The following is a 13,120-nucleotide window of genomic DNA, read 5'->3' on the forward strand; positions in this document are numbered from 1 at the left end:
ACTGTACTGAGAACAGAGCCCTCTGATATATTCCAGAAGTATAGGTTGCGTTCATCGTGGGTACTGGACATCCGCAAGCTTTAGCAAGAGCCCCAGTGGCCTAATGGATAAGGCACTGGCCTCCTAAGCCAGGGATTGTGGGTTCGAGTCCCATCTGGGGTGCTGGGAAAGCAGAGTGGCGCAGCGGAAGCGTGCTGGGCCCATAACCCAGAGGTCGATGGATCGAAACCATCCTCTGCTAAGTCAGCTTTAGTCCTAAAAAAGCATTCCTTTAGTCCAAAAATAGCACACCTTTCAATGTCAGAGGGGTGTGAGTCAAAAATTGATAGAAAGCCTCTAAAGACAGGGTGAATTCACTCTATAGCATTTCTTTCAATGTTTTAATTTAATGAAACTCTTCAAGGCACTTCATGCTTCACTCTAGCAAATCCCAATAGACACTCAAAATAACCTACAAATTCAAGCTTGTGTTGTAAAAAATGTAAGTCCCTTTCAAGAAAGTGAATGAAAATGGTGCTCGACAAGATGTTTAGAAGTAGACCTGGAAATTTCAAAACTTAAAAGCATGTTTGCCAAGCTGATATGTTCATATGCTTGTACAAAAGATCTGCCAATTCCCTTGAGCCATGAGGTTGATTTGCTGACAACAGATGGCGTGATGACAAGGGGTAATGTCGAGAGATGTGTTACATTGGCCTATCTTATCAAAGATCTCTTGCTGAATCTTCTCCAGGACCTCCAGACTTCTACATATTTGGCCAAAAGAATGGACGCGGAACAACGTGTGGATTTTTCAAATGTCACTGGATATCAAAGATTGGGTGAAAGGGAAACTGAAATCCAGAAAGATTGAAAATACAAAAGATCTGCTAAGTCCCCTGCTCAGTGGGTGAAAGGGAAACTGAAATTCATAATGATTGAAATGACAAAAGATCTGCTAATTCCCTTCAGCTATGGTCGTGTTTGCACAAAGCAGTACAGAAACAAAATTGAGTTGAAGCATTGTACTGACTTTTCATTTTTCTGTCTCTCAGGTGTCTGACTAGAACAGACTGTACTGAGAACAGAGCCCTCTGATATATTCCAGAAGTATAGGTTGCGTTCATCGTGGGTACTGGACATCCGCAAGCTTTAGCAAGAGCCCCAGTGGCCTAATGGATAAGGCACTGGCCTCCTAAGCCAGGGATTGTGGGTTCGAGTCCCATCTGGGGTGCTGGGAAAGCAGAGTGGCGCAGCGGAAGCGTGCTGGGCCCATAACCCAGAGGTCGATGGATCGAAACCATCCTCTGCTAAGTCAGCTTTAGTCCTAAAAAAGCATTCCTTTAGTCCAAAAATAGCACACCTTTCAATGTCAGAGGGGTGTGAGTCAAAAATTGATAGAAAGCCTCTAAAGACAGGGTGAATTCACTCTATAGCATTTCTTTCAATGTTTTAATTTAATGAAACTCTTCAAGGCACTTCATGCTTCACTCTAGCAAATCCCAATAGACACTCAAAATAACCTACAAATTCAAGCTTGTGTTGTAAAAAATTTAAGTCCCTTTCAAGAAAGTGAATGAAAATGGTGCTCGACAAGATGTTTAGAAGTAGACCTGGAAATTTCAAAACTTAAAAGCATGTTTGCCAAGCTGATATGTTCATATGCTTGTACAAAAGATCTGCCAATTCCCTTGAGCCATGATGTTGATTTGCTGACAACAGATGGTGTGATGACAAGGGGTAATGTCGAGAGATGTGTTACATTGGCCTATCTTATCAAAGATCTCTTGCTGAATCTTCTCCAGGACCTCCAGACTTCTACATATTTGGCCAAAAGAGGTGACGCGGAACAACGTGTGGATTTTTCAAATGTCACTGGATGTCAAAGATTGGGTGAAAGGGAAACTGAAATCCAGAAAGATTGAAAATACAAAAGATCTGCTAAGTCCCCTGCTCAGTGGGTGAAAGGGAAACTGAAATTCATAATGATTGAAATGACAAAAGATCTGCTAATTCCCTTCAGCTATGGTCGTGTTTGCACAAAGCAGTACAGAAACAAAATTGAGTTGAAGCATTGTACTGACTTTTCATTTTTCTGTCTCTCAGGTGTCTGACTAGAACAGACTGTACTGAGAACAGAGCCCTCTGATATATTCCAGAAGTATAGGTTGCGTTCATCGTGGGTACTGGACATCCGCAAGCTTTAGCAAGAGCCCCAGTGGCCTAATGTATAAGGCACTGGCCTCCTAAGCCAGGGATTGTGGGTTCGAGTCCCATCTGGGGTGCTGGGAAAGCAGAGTGGTGCAGCGGAAGCGTGCTGGGCCCATAACCCAGAGGTCGATGGATCGAAACCATCCTCTGCTAAGTCAGCTTTAGTCCTAAAAAAGCATTCCTTTAGTCCAAAAATAGCACACCTTTCAATGTCAGAGGGGTGTGAGTCAAAAATTGATAGAAAGCCTCTAAAGACAGGGTGAATTCACTCTATAGCATTTCTTTCAATGTTTTAATTTAATGAAACTCTTCAAGGCACTTCATGCTTCACTCTAGCAAATCCCAATAGACACTCAAAATAACCTACAAATTCAAGCTTGTGTTGTAAAAAATGTAAGTCCCTTTCAAGAAAGTGAATGAAAATGGTGCTCGACAAGATGTTTAGAAGTAGACCTGGAAATTTCAAAACTTAAAAGCATGTTTGCCAAGCTGATATGTTCATATGCTTGTACAAAAGATCTGCCAATTCCCTTGAGCCATGAGGTTGATTTGCTGACAACAGATGGCGTGATGACAAGGGGTAATGTCGGGAGATGTGTTACACTGGCCTATCTTATCAAAGATCTCTTGCTAAATCTTCTCCAGGACCTCCAGACTTCTCCTACATATTTGGCCAAAAGAATGGACGCGGAACAACGTGTGGATTTTTCAAATGTCACTGGATATCAAAGATTGGGTGAAAGGGAAACTGAAATCCAGAAAGATTGAAAATACAAAAGATCTGCTAAGTCCCCTGCTCAGTGGGTGAAAGGGAAACTGAAATTCATAATGATTGAAATGACAAAAGATCTGCTAATTCCCTTCAGCTATGGTCGTGTTTGCACAAAGCAGTACAGAAACAAAATTGAGTTGAAGCATTGTACTGACTTTTCATTTTTCTGTCTCTCAGGTGTCTGACTAGAACAGACTGTACTGAGAACAGAGCCCTCTGATATATTCCAGAAGTATAGGTTGCGTTCATCGTGGGTACTGGACATCCGCAAGCTTTAGCAAGAGCCCCAGTGGCCTAATGGATAAGGCACTTGCCTCCTAAGCCAGGGATTGTGGGTTCGAGTCCCATCTGGGGTGCTGGGAAAGCAGAGTGGCGCAGCGTAAGCGTGCTGGGCCCATAACCCAGAGGTCGATGGATCGAAACCATCCTCTGCTAAGTCACCTTTAGTCCTAAAAAAGCATTCCTTTAGTCCAAAAATAGCACACCTTTCAATGTCAGAGGGGTGTGAGTCAAAAATTGATAGAAAGCCTCTAAAGACAGGGTGAATTCACTCTATAGCATTTCTTTCAATGTTTTAATTTAATGAAACTCTTCAAGGCACTTCATGCTTCACTCTAGCAAATCCCAATAGACACTCAAAATAACCTACAAATTCAAGCTTGTGTTGTAAAAAATGTAAGTGCCTTTCAAGAAAGTGAATGAAAATGGTGCTCGACAAGATGTTTAGAAGTAGACCTGGAAATTTCAAAACTTAAAAGCATGTTTGCCAAGTTGATATGTTCATATGCTTGTACAAAAGATCTGCTAATTCCCTTGAGCCATGAGGTTGATTTGCTGACAACAGATGGCGTGATGACAAGGGGTAATGTCGAGAGATGTGTTACACTGGCCTATCTTATCAAAGATCTCTTGCTGAATCTTCTCCAGGACCTCCAGACTTCTACATATTTGGCCAAAAGAATGGACGCGGAACAACGTGTGGATTTTTCAAACGTCACTGGATATCAAAGATTGGGTGAAAGGGAAACTGAAATCCAGAAAGATTGAAAATACAAAAGATCTGCTAAGTCCCCTGCTCAGTGGGTGAAAGGGAAACTGAAATTCATAATGATTGAAATGACAAAAGATCTGCTAATTCCCTTCAGCTATGGTGGTGTTTGCACAAAGCAGTACAGAAACAAAATTGAGTTGAAGCATTGTACTGACTTTTCATTTTTCTGTCTCTCAGGTGTCTGACTAGAACAGACTGTACTGAGAACAGAGCCCTCTGATATATTCCAGAAGTATAGGTTGCGTTCATCGTGGGTACTGGACATCCGCAAGCTTTAGCAAGAGCCCCAGTGGCCTAATGGATAAGGCACTGGCCTCCTAAGCCAGGGATTGTGGGTTCGAGTCCCATCTGAGGTGCTGGGAAAGCAGAGTGGCGCAGCGGAAGCGTGCTGTGCCCATAACCCAGAGGTCGATGGATCGAAACCATCCTCTGCTAAGTCAGCTTTAGTCCTAAAAAAGCATTCCTTTAGTCCAAAAATAGCACACCTTTCAATGTCAGAGGGGTGTGAGTCAAAAATTGATAGAAAGCCTCTAAAGACAGGGTGAATTCACTCTATAGCATTTCTTTCAATGTTTTAATTTAATGAAACTCTTCAAGGCACTTCATGCTTCACTCTAGCAAATCCCAATAGACACTCAAAATAACCTACAAATTCAAGCTTGTGTTGTAAAAAATGTAAGTCCCTTTCAAGAAAGTGAATGAAAATGGTGCTCGACAAGATGTTTAGAAGTAGACCTGGAAATTTCAAAACTTAAAAGCATGTTTGCCAAGCTGATATGTTCATATGCTTGTACAAAAGATCTGCCAATTCCCTTGAGCCATGAGGTTGATTTGCTGACAACAGATGGCGTGATGACAAGGGGTAATGTCGGGAGATGTGTTACATTGGCCTATCTTATCAAAGATCTCTTGCTGAATCTTCTCCAGGACCTCCAGACTTCTACATATTTGGCCAAAAGAGGTGACGCAGAACAACGTGTGGATTTTTCAAATGTCACTGGATGTCAAAGATTGGGTGAAAGGGAAACTGAAATCCAGAAAGATTGAAAATACAAAAGATCTGCTAAGTCCCCTGCTCAGTGGGTGAAAGGGAAACTGAAATTCATAATGATTGAAATGACAAAAGATCTGCTAATTCCCTTCAGCTATGGTCGTGTTTGCACAAAGCAGTACAGAAACAAAATTGAGTTGAAGCATTGTACTGACTTTTCATTTTTCTGTCTCTCAGGTGTCTGACTAGAACAGACTGTACTGAGAACAGAGCCCTCTGATATATTCCAGAAGTATAGGTTGCGTTCATCGTGGGTACTGGACATCCGCAAGCTTTAGCAAGAGCCCCAGTGGCCTAATGGATAAGGCACTGGCCTCCTAAGCCAGGGATTGTGGGTTCGAGTCCCATCTGAGGTGCTGGGAAAGCAGAGTGGCGCAGCGGAAGCGTGCTGTGCCCATAACCCAGAGGTCGATGGATCGAAACCATCCTCTGCTAAGTCAGCTTTAGTCCTAAAAAAGCATTCCTTTAGTCCAAAAATAGCACACCTTTCAATGTCAGAGGGGTGTGAGTCAAAAATTGATAGAAAGCCTCTAAAGACAGGGTGAATTCACTCTATAGCATTTCTTTCAATGTTTTAATTTAATGAAACTCTTCAAGGCACTTCATGCTTCACTCTAGCAAATCCCAATAGACACTCAAAATAACCTACAAATTCAAGCTTGTGTTGTAAAAAATGTAAGTGCCTTTCAAGAAAGTGAATGAAAATGGTGCTCGACAAGATGTTTAGAAGTAGACCTGGAAATTTCAAAACTTAAAAGCATGTTTGCCAAGTTGATATGTTCATATGCTTGTACAAAAGATCTGCTAATTCCCTTGAGCCATGAGGTTGATTTGCTGACAACAGATGGCGTGATGACAAGGGGTAATGTCGAGAGATGTGTTACACTGGCCTATCTTATCAAAGATCTCTTGCTGAATCTTCTCCAGGACCTCCAGACTTCTACATATTTGGCCAAAAGAATGGACGCGGAACAACGTGTGGATTTTTCAAATGTCACTGGATATCAAAGATTGGGTGAAAGGGAAACTGAAATCCAGAAAGATTGAAAATACAAAAGATCTGCTAAGTCCCCTGCTCAGTGGGTGAAAGGGAAACTGAAATTTATAATGATTGAAATGACAAAAGATCTGCTAATTCCCTTCAGCTATGGTCGTGTTTGCACAAAGCAGTACAGAAACAAAATTGAGTTGAAGCATTGTACTGACTTTTCATTTTTCTGTCTCTCAGGTGTCTGACTAGAACAGACTGTACTGAGAACAGAGCCCTCTGATATATTCCAGAAGTATAGGTTGCGTTCATCGTGGGTACTGGACATCCGCAAGCTTTAGCAAGAGCCCCAGTGGCCTAATGGATAAGGCACTGGCCTCCTAAGCCAGGGATTGTGGGTTCGAGTCCCATCTGGTGTGCTGGGAAAGCAGAGTGGCGCAGCGGAAGCGTGCTGGGCCCATAACCCAGAGGTCGATGGATCGAAACCATCCTCTGCTAAGTCACCTTTAGTCCTAAAAAAGCATTCCTTTAGTCCAAAAATAGCACACCTTTCAATGTCAGAGGGGTGTGAGTCAAAAATTGATAGAAAGCCTCTAAAGACAGGGTGAATTCACTCTATAGCATTTCTTTCAATGTTTTAATTTAATGAAACTCTTCAAGGCACTTCATGCTTCACTCTAGCAAATCCCAATAGACACTCAAAATAACCTACAAATTCAAGCTTGTGTTGTAAAAAATTTAAGTCCCTTTCAAGAAAGTGAATGAAAATGGTGCTCGACAAGATGTTTAGAAGTAGACCTGGAAATTTCAAAACTTAAAAGCATGTTTGCCAAGCTGATATGTTCATATGCTTGTACAAAAGATCTGCCAATTCCCTTGAGCCATGATGTTGATTTGCTGACAACAGATGGTGTGATGACAAGGGGTAATGTCGAGAGATGTGTTACATTGGCCTATCTTATCAAAGATCTCTTGCTGAATCTTCTCCAGGACCTCCAGACTTCTACATATTTGGCCAAAAGAGGTGACGCGGAACAACGTGTGGATTTTTCAAATGTCACTGGATGTCAAAGATTGGGTGAAAGGGAAACTGAAATCCAGAAAGATTGAAAATACAAAAGATCTGCTAAGTCCCCTGCTCAGTGGGTGAAAGGGAAACTGAAATTCATAATGATTGAAATGACAAAAGATCTGCTAATTCCCTTCAGCTATGGTCGTGTTTGCACAAAGCAGTACAGAAACAAAATTGAGTTGAAGCATTGTACTGACTTTTCATTTTTCTGTCTCTCAGGTGTCTGACTAGAACAGACTGTACTGAGAACAGAGCCCTCTGATATATTCCAGAAGTATAGGTTGCGTTCATCGTGGGTACTGGACATCCGCAAGCTTTAGCAAGAGCCCCAGTGGCCTAATGTATAAGGCACTGGCCTCCTAAGCCAGGGATTGTGGGTTCGAGTCCCATCTGGGGTGCTGGGAAAGCAGAGTGGTGCAGCGGAAGCGTGCTGGGCCCATAACCCAGAGGTCGATGGATCGAAACCATCCTCTGCTAAGTCAGCTTTAGTCCTAAAAAAGCATTCCTTTAGTCCAAAAATAGCACACCTTTCAATGTCAGAGGGGTGTGAGTCAAAAATTGATAGAAAGCCTCTAAAGACAGGGTGAATTCACTCTATAGCATTTCTTTCAATGTTTTAATTTAATGAAACTCTTCAAGGCACTTCATGCTTCACTCTAGCAAATCCCAATAGACACTCAAAATAACCTACAAATTCAAGCTTGTGTTGTAAAAAATGTAAGTCCCTTTCAAGAAAGTGAATGAAAATGGTGCTCGACAAGATGTTTAGAAGTAGACCTGGAAATTTCAAAACTTAAAAGCATGTTTGCCAAGCTGATATGTTCATATGCTTGTACAAAAGATCTGCCAATTCCCTTGAGCCATGAGGTTGATTTGCTGACAACAGATGGCGTGATGACAAGGGGTAATGTCGGGAGATGTGTTACACTGGCCTATCTTATCAAAGATCTCTTGCTAAATCTTCTCCAGGACCTCCAGACTTCTCCTACATATTTGGCCAAAAGAATGGACGCGGAACAACGTGTGGATTTTTCAAATGTCACTGGATATCAAAGATTGGGTGAAAGGGAAACTGAAATCCAGAAAGATTGAAAATACAAAAGATCTGCTAAGTCCCCTGCTCAGTGGGTGAAAGGGAAACTGAAATTCATAATGATTGAAATGACAAAAGATCTGCTAATTCCCTTCAGCTATGGTCGTGTTTGCACAAAGCAGTACAGAAACAAAATTGAGTTGAAGCATTGTACTGACTTTTCATTTTTCTGTCTCTCAGGTGTCTGACTAGAACAGACTGTACTGAGAACAGAGCCCTCTGATATATTCCAGAAGTATAGGTTGCGTTCATCGTGGGTACTGGACATCCGCAAGCTTTAGCAAGAGCCCCAGTGGCCTAATGGATAAGGCACTGGCCTCCTAAGCCAGGGATTGTGGGTTCGAGTCCCATCTGAGGTGCTGGGAAAGCAGAGTGGCGCAGCGGAAGCGTGCTGGGCCCATAACCCAGAGGTCGATGGATCGAAACCATCCTCTGCTAAGTCAGCTTTAGTCCTAAAAAAGCATTCCTTTAGTCCAAAAATAGCACACCTTTCAATGTCAGAGGGGTGTGAGTCAAAAATTGATAGAAAGCCTCTAAAGACAGGGTGAATTCACTCTATAGCATTTCTTTCAATGTTTTAATTTAATGAAACTCTTCAAGGCACTTCATGCTTCACTCTAGCAAATCCCAATAGACACTCAAAATAACCTACAAATTCAAGCTTGTGTTGTAAAAAATTTAAGTCCCTTTCAAGAAAGTGAATGAAAATGGTGCTCGACAAGATGTTTAGAAGTAGACCTGGAAATTTCAAAACTTAAAAGCATGTTTGCCAAGCTGATATGTTCATATGCTTGTACAAAAGATCTGCCAATTCCCTTGAGCCATGATGTTGATTTGCTGACAACAGATGGTGTGATGACAAGGGGTAATGTCGAGAGATGTGTTACATTGGCCTATCTTATCAAAGATCTCTTGCTGAATCTTCTCCAGGACCTCCAGACTTCTACATATTTGGCCAAAAGAGGTGACGCGGAACAACGTGTGGATTTTTCAAATGTCACTGGATGTCAAAGATTGGGTGAAAGGGAAACTGAAATCCAGAAAGATTGAAAATACAAAAGATCTGCTAAGTCCCCTGCTCAGTGGGTGAAAGGGAAACTGAAATTCATAATGATTGAAATGACAAAAGATCTGCTAATTCCCTTCAGCTATGGTCGTGTTTGCACAAAGCAGTACAGAAACAAAATTGAGTTGAAGCATTGTACTGACTTTTCATTTTTCTGTCTCTCAGGTGTCTGACTAGAACAGACTGTACTGAGAACAGAGCCCTCTGATATATTCCAGAAGTATAGGTTGCGTTCATCGTGGGTACTGGACATCCGCAAGCTTTAGCAAGAGCCCCAGTGGCCTAATGTATAAGGCACTGGCCTCCTAAGCCAGGGATTGTGGGTTCGAGTCCCATCTGGGGTGCTGGGAAAGCAGAGTGGTGCAGCGGAAGCGTGCTGGGCCCATAACCCAGAGGTCGATGGATCGAAACCATCCTCTGCTAAGTCAGCTTTAGTCCTAAAAAAGCATTCCTTTAGTCCAAAAATAGCACACCTTTCAATGTCAGAGGGGTGTGAGTCAAAAATTGATAGAAAGCCTCTAAAGACAGGGTGAATTCACTCTATAGCATTTCTTTCAATGTTTTAATTTAATGAAACTCTTCAAGGCACTTCATGCTTCACTCTAGCAAATCCCAATAGACACTCAAAATAACCTACAAATTCAAGCTTGTGTTGTAAAAAATGTAAGTCCCTTTCAAGAAAGTGAATGAAAATGGTGCTCGACAAGATGTTTAGAAGTAGACCTGGAAATTTCAAAACTTAAAAGCATGTTTGCCAAGCTGATATGTTCATATGCTTGTACAAAAGATCTGCCAATTCCCTTGAGCCATGAGGTTGATTTGCTGACAACAGATGGCGTGATGACAAGGGGTAATGTCGGGAGATGTGTTACACTGGCCTATCTTATCAAAGATCTCTTGCTAAATCTTCTCCAGGACCTCCAGACTTCTCCTACATATTTGGCCAAAAGAATGGACGCGGAACAACGTGTGGATTTTTCAAATGTCACTGGATATCAAAGATTGGGTGAAAGGGAAACTGAAATCCAGAAAGATTGAAAATACAAAAGATCTGCTAAGTCCCCTGCTCAGTGGGTGAAAGGGAAACTGAAATTCATAATGATTGAAATGACAAAAGATCTGCTAATTCCCTTCAGCTATGGTCGTGTTTGCACAAAGCAGTACAGAAACAAAATTGAGTTGAAGCATTGTACTGACTTTTCATTTTTCTGTCTCTCAGGTGTCTGACTAGAACAGACTGTACTGAGAACAGAGCCCTCTGATATATTCCAGAAGTATAGGTTGCGTTCATCGTGGGTACTGGACATCCGCAAGCTTTAGCAAGAGCCCCAGTGGCCTAATGGATAAGGCACTGGCCTCCTAAGCCAGGGATTGTGGGTTCGAGTCCCATCTGAGGTGCTGGGAAAGCAGAGTGGCGCAGCGGAAGCGTGCTGGGCCCATAACCCAGAGGTCGATGGATCGAAACCATCCTCTGCTAAGTCAGCTTTAGTCCTAAAAAAGCATTCCTTTAGTCCAAAAATAGCACACCTTTCAATGTCAGAGGGGTGTGAGTCAAAAATTGATAGAAAGCCTCTAAAGACAGGGTGAATTCACTCTATAGCATTTCTTTCAATGTTTTAATTTAATGAAACTCTTCAAGGCACTTCATGCTTCACTCTAGCAAATCCCAATAGACACTCAAAATAACCTACAAATTCAAGCTTGTGTTGTAAAAAATGTAAGTCCCTTTCAAGAAAGTGAATGAAAATGGTGCTCGACAAGATGTTTAGAAGTAGACCTGGAAATTTCAAAACTTAAAAGCATGTTTGCCAAGCTGATATGTTCATATGCTTGTACAAAAGATCTGCCAATTCCCTTGAGCCATGAGGTTGATTTGCTGACAACAGATGGCGTGATGACAAGGGGTAATGTCGAGAGATGTGTTACATTGGCCTATCTTATCAAAGATCTCTTGCTGAATCTTCTCCAGGACCTCCAGACTTCTACATATTTGGCCAAAAGAGGTGACGCGGAACAACGTGTGGATTTTTCAAATGTCACTGGATGTCAAAGATTGGGTGAAAGGGAAACTGAAATCCAGAAAGATTGAAAATACAAAAGATCTGCTAAGTCCCCTGCTCAGTGGGTGAAAGGGAAACTGAAATTCATAATGATTGAAATGACAAAAGATCTGCTAATTCCCTTCAGCTATGGTCGTGTTTGCACAAAGCAGTACAGAAACAAAATTGAGTTGAAGCATTGTACTGACTTTTCATTTTTCTGTCTCTCAGGTGTCTGACTAGAACAGACTGTACTGAGAACAGAGCCCTCTGATATATTCCAGAAGTATAGGTTGCGTTCATCGTGGGTACTGGACATCCGCAAGCTTTAGCAAGAGCCCCAGTGGCCTAATGGATAAGGCACTGGCCTCCTAAGCCAGGGATTGTGGGTTCGAGTCCCATCTGGGGTGCTGGGAAAGCAGAGTGGCGCAGCGGAAGCGTGCTGGGCCCATAACCCAGAGGTCGATGGATCGAAACCATCCTCTGCTAAGTCAGCTTTAGTCCTGAAAAAGCATTCCTTTAGTCCAAAAATAGCACACCTTTCAATGTCAGAGGGGTGTGAGTCAAAAATTGATAGAAAGCCTCTAAAGACAGGGTGAATTCACTCTATAGCATTTCTTTCAATGTTTTAATTTAATGAAACTCTTCAAGGCACTTCATGCTTCACTCTAGCAAATCCCAATAGACACTCAAAATAACCTACAAATTCAAGCTTGTGTTGTAAAAAATGTAAGTCCCTTTCAAGAAAGTGAATGAAAATGGTGCTCGACAAGATGTTTAGAAGTAGACCTGGAAATTTCAAAACTTAAAAGCATGTTTGCCAAGCTGATATGTTCATATGCTTGTACAAAAGATCTGCCAATTCCCTTGAGCCATGAGGTTGATTTGCTGACAACAGATGGCGTGATGACAAGGGGTAATGTCGAGAGATGTGTTACATTGGCCTATCTTATCAAAGATCTCTTGCTGAATCTTCTCCAGGACCTCCAGACTTCTACATATTTGGCCAAAAGAATGGACGCGGAACAACGTGTGGATTTTTCAAATGTCACTGGATGTCAAAGATTGGGTGAAAGGGAAACTGAAATCCAGAAAGATTGAAAATACAAAAGATCTGCTAAGTCCCCTGCTCAGTGGGTGAAAGGGAAACTGAAATTCATAATGATTGAAATGACAAAAGATCTGCTAATTCCCTTCAGCTATGGTCGTGTTTGCACAAAGCAGTACAGAAACAAAATTGAGTTGAAGCATTGTACTGACTTTTCATTTTTCTGTCTCTCAGGTGTCTGACTAGAACAGACTGTACTGAGAACAGAGCCCTCTGATATATTCCAGAAGTATAGGTTGCGTTCATCGTGGGTACTGGACATCCGCAAGCTTTAGCAAGAGCCCCAGTGGCCTAATGGATAAGGCACTGGCCTCCTAAGCCAGGGATTGTGGGTTCGAGTCCCATCTGGTGTGCTGGGAAAGCAGAGTGGCGCAGCGGAAGCGTGCTGGGCCCATAACCCAGAGGTCGATGGATCGAAACCATCCTCTGCTAAGTCAGCTTTAGTCCTGAAAAAGCATTCCTTTAGTCCAAAAATAGCACACCTTTCAATGTCAGAGGGGTGTGAGTCAAAAATTGATAGAAAGCCTCTAAAGACAGGGTGAATTCACTCTATAGCATTTCTTTCAATGTTTTAATTTAATGAAACTCTTCAAGGCACTTCATGCTTCACTCTAGCAAATCCCAATAGACACTCAAAATAACCTACAAATTCAAGCTTGTGTTGTAAAAAATGTAAGTCCCTTTCAAGAA

General features: G+C 42.0%; 7 non-coding genes across 7 annotated transcripts; all 7 read left to right on the forward strand.

Annotated features, from left to right (window-relative positions):
• Positions 1 to 89: 89 nt before the first annotated feature.
• trnar-ccu (transfer RNA arginine (anticodon CCU)) lies at positions 90 to 162 on the forward strand. Its single transcript has one exon. It is a non-coding gene; the product is annotated as a tRNA-Arg (tRNA).
• A 978-nt stretch (positions 163 to 1,140) lies between these two features.
• Positions 1,141 to 1,213, forward strand: trnar-ccu (transfer RNA arginine (anticodon CCU)). Its single transcript has one exon. It is a non-coding gene; the product is annotated as a tRNA-Arg (tRNA).
• A 3,083-nt stretch (positions 1,214 to 4,296) lies between these two features.
• Positions 4,297 to 4,369, forward strand: trnar-ccu (transfer RNA arginine (anticodon CCU)). The gene has a single exon. It is a non-coding gene; the product is annotated as a tRNA-Arg (tRNA).
• Positions 4,370 to 5,347: 978 nt separating this feature from the next.
• Positions 5,348 to 5,420, forward strand: trnar-ccu (transfer RNA arginine (anticodon CCU)). The gene has a single exon. It is a non-coding gene; the product is annotated as a tRNA-Arg (tRNA).
• Positions 5,421 to 8,503: 3,083 nt separating this feature from the next.
• Positions 8,504 to 8,576, forward strand: trnar-ccu (transfer RNA arginine (anticodon CCU)). Its single transcript has one exon. It is a non-coding gene; the product is annotated as a tRNA-Arg (tRNA).
• Positions 8,577 to 10,608: 2,032 nt separating this feature from the next.
• Positions 10,609 to 10,681, forward strand: trnar-ccu (transfer RNA arginine (anticodon CCU)). Its single transcript has one exon. It is a non-coding gene; the product is annotated as a tRNA-Arg (tRNA).
• Positions 10,682 to 11,659: 978 nt separating this feature from the next.
• Positions 11,660 to 11,732, forward strand: trnar-ccu (transfer RNA arginine (anticodon CCU)). Its single transcript has one exon. It is a non-coding gene; the product is annotated as a tRNA-Arg (tRNA).
• The last annotated feature ends 1,388 nt before the right edge of the window (positions 11,733 to 13,120 follow it).

Source organism: Brachyhypopomus gauderio, chromosome 10 (genome assembly GCF_052324685.1).
Source record: "Brachyhypopomus gauderio isolate BG-103 chromosome 10, BGAUD_0.2, whole genome shotgun sequence".
NCBI lineage: Eukaryota > Metazoa > Chordata > Actinopteri > Gymnotiformes > Hypopomidae > Brachyhypopomus > Brachyhypopomus gauderio.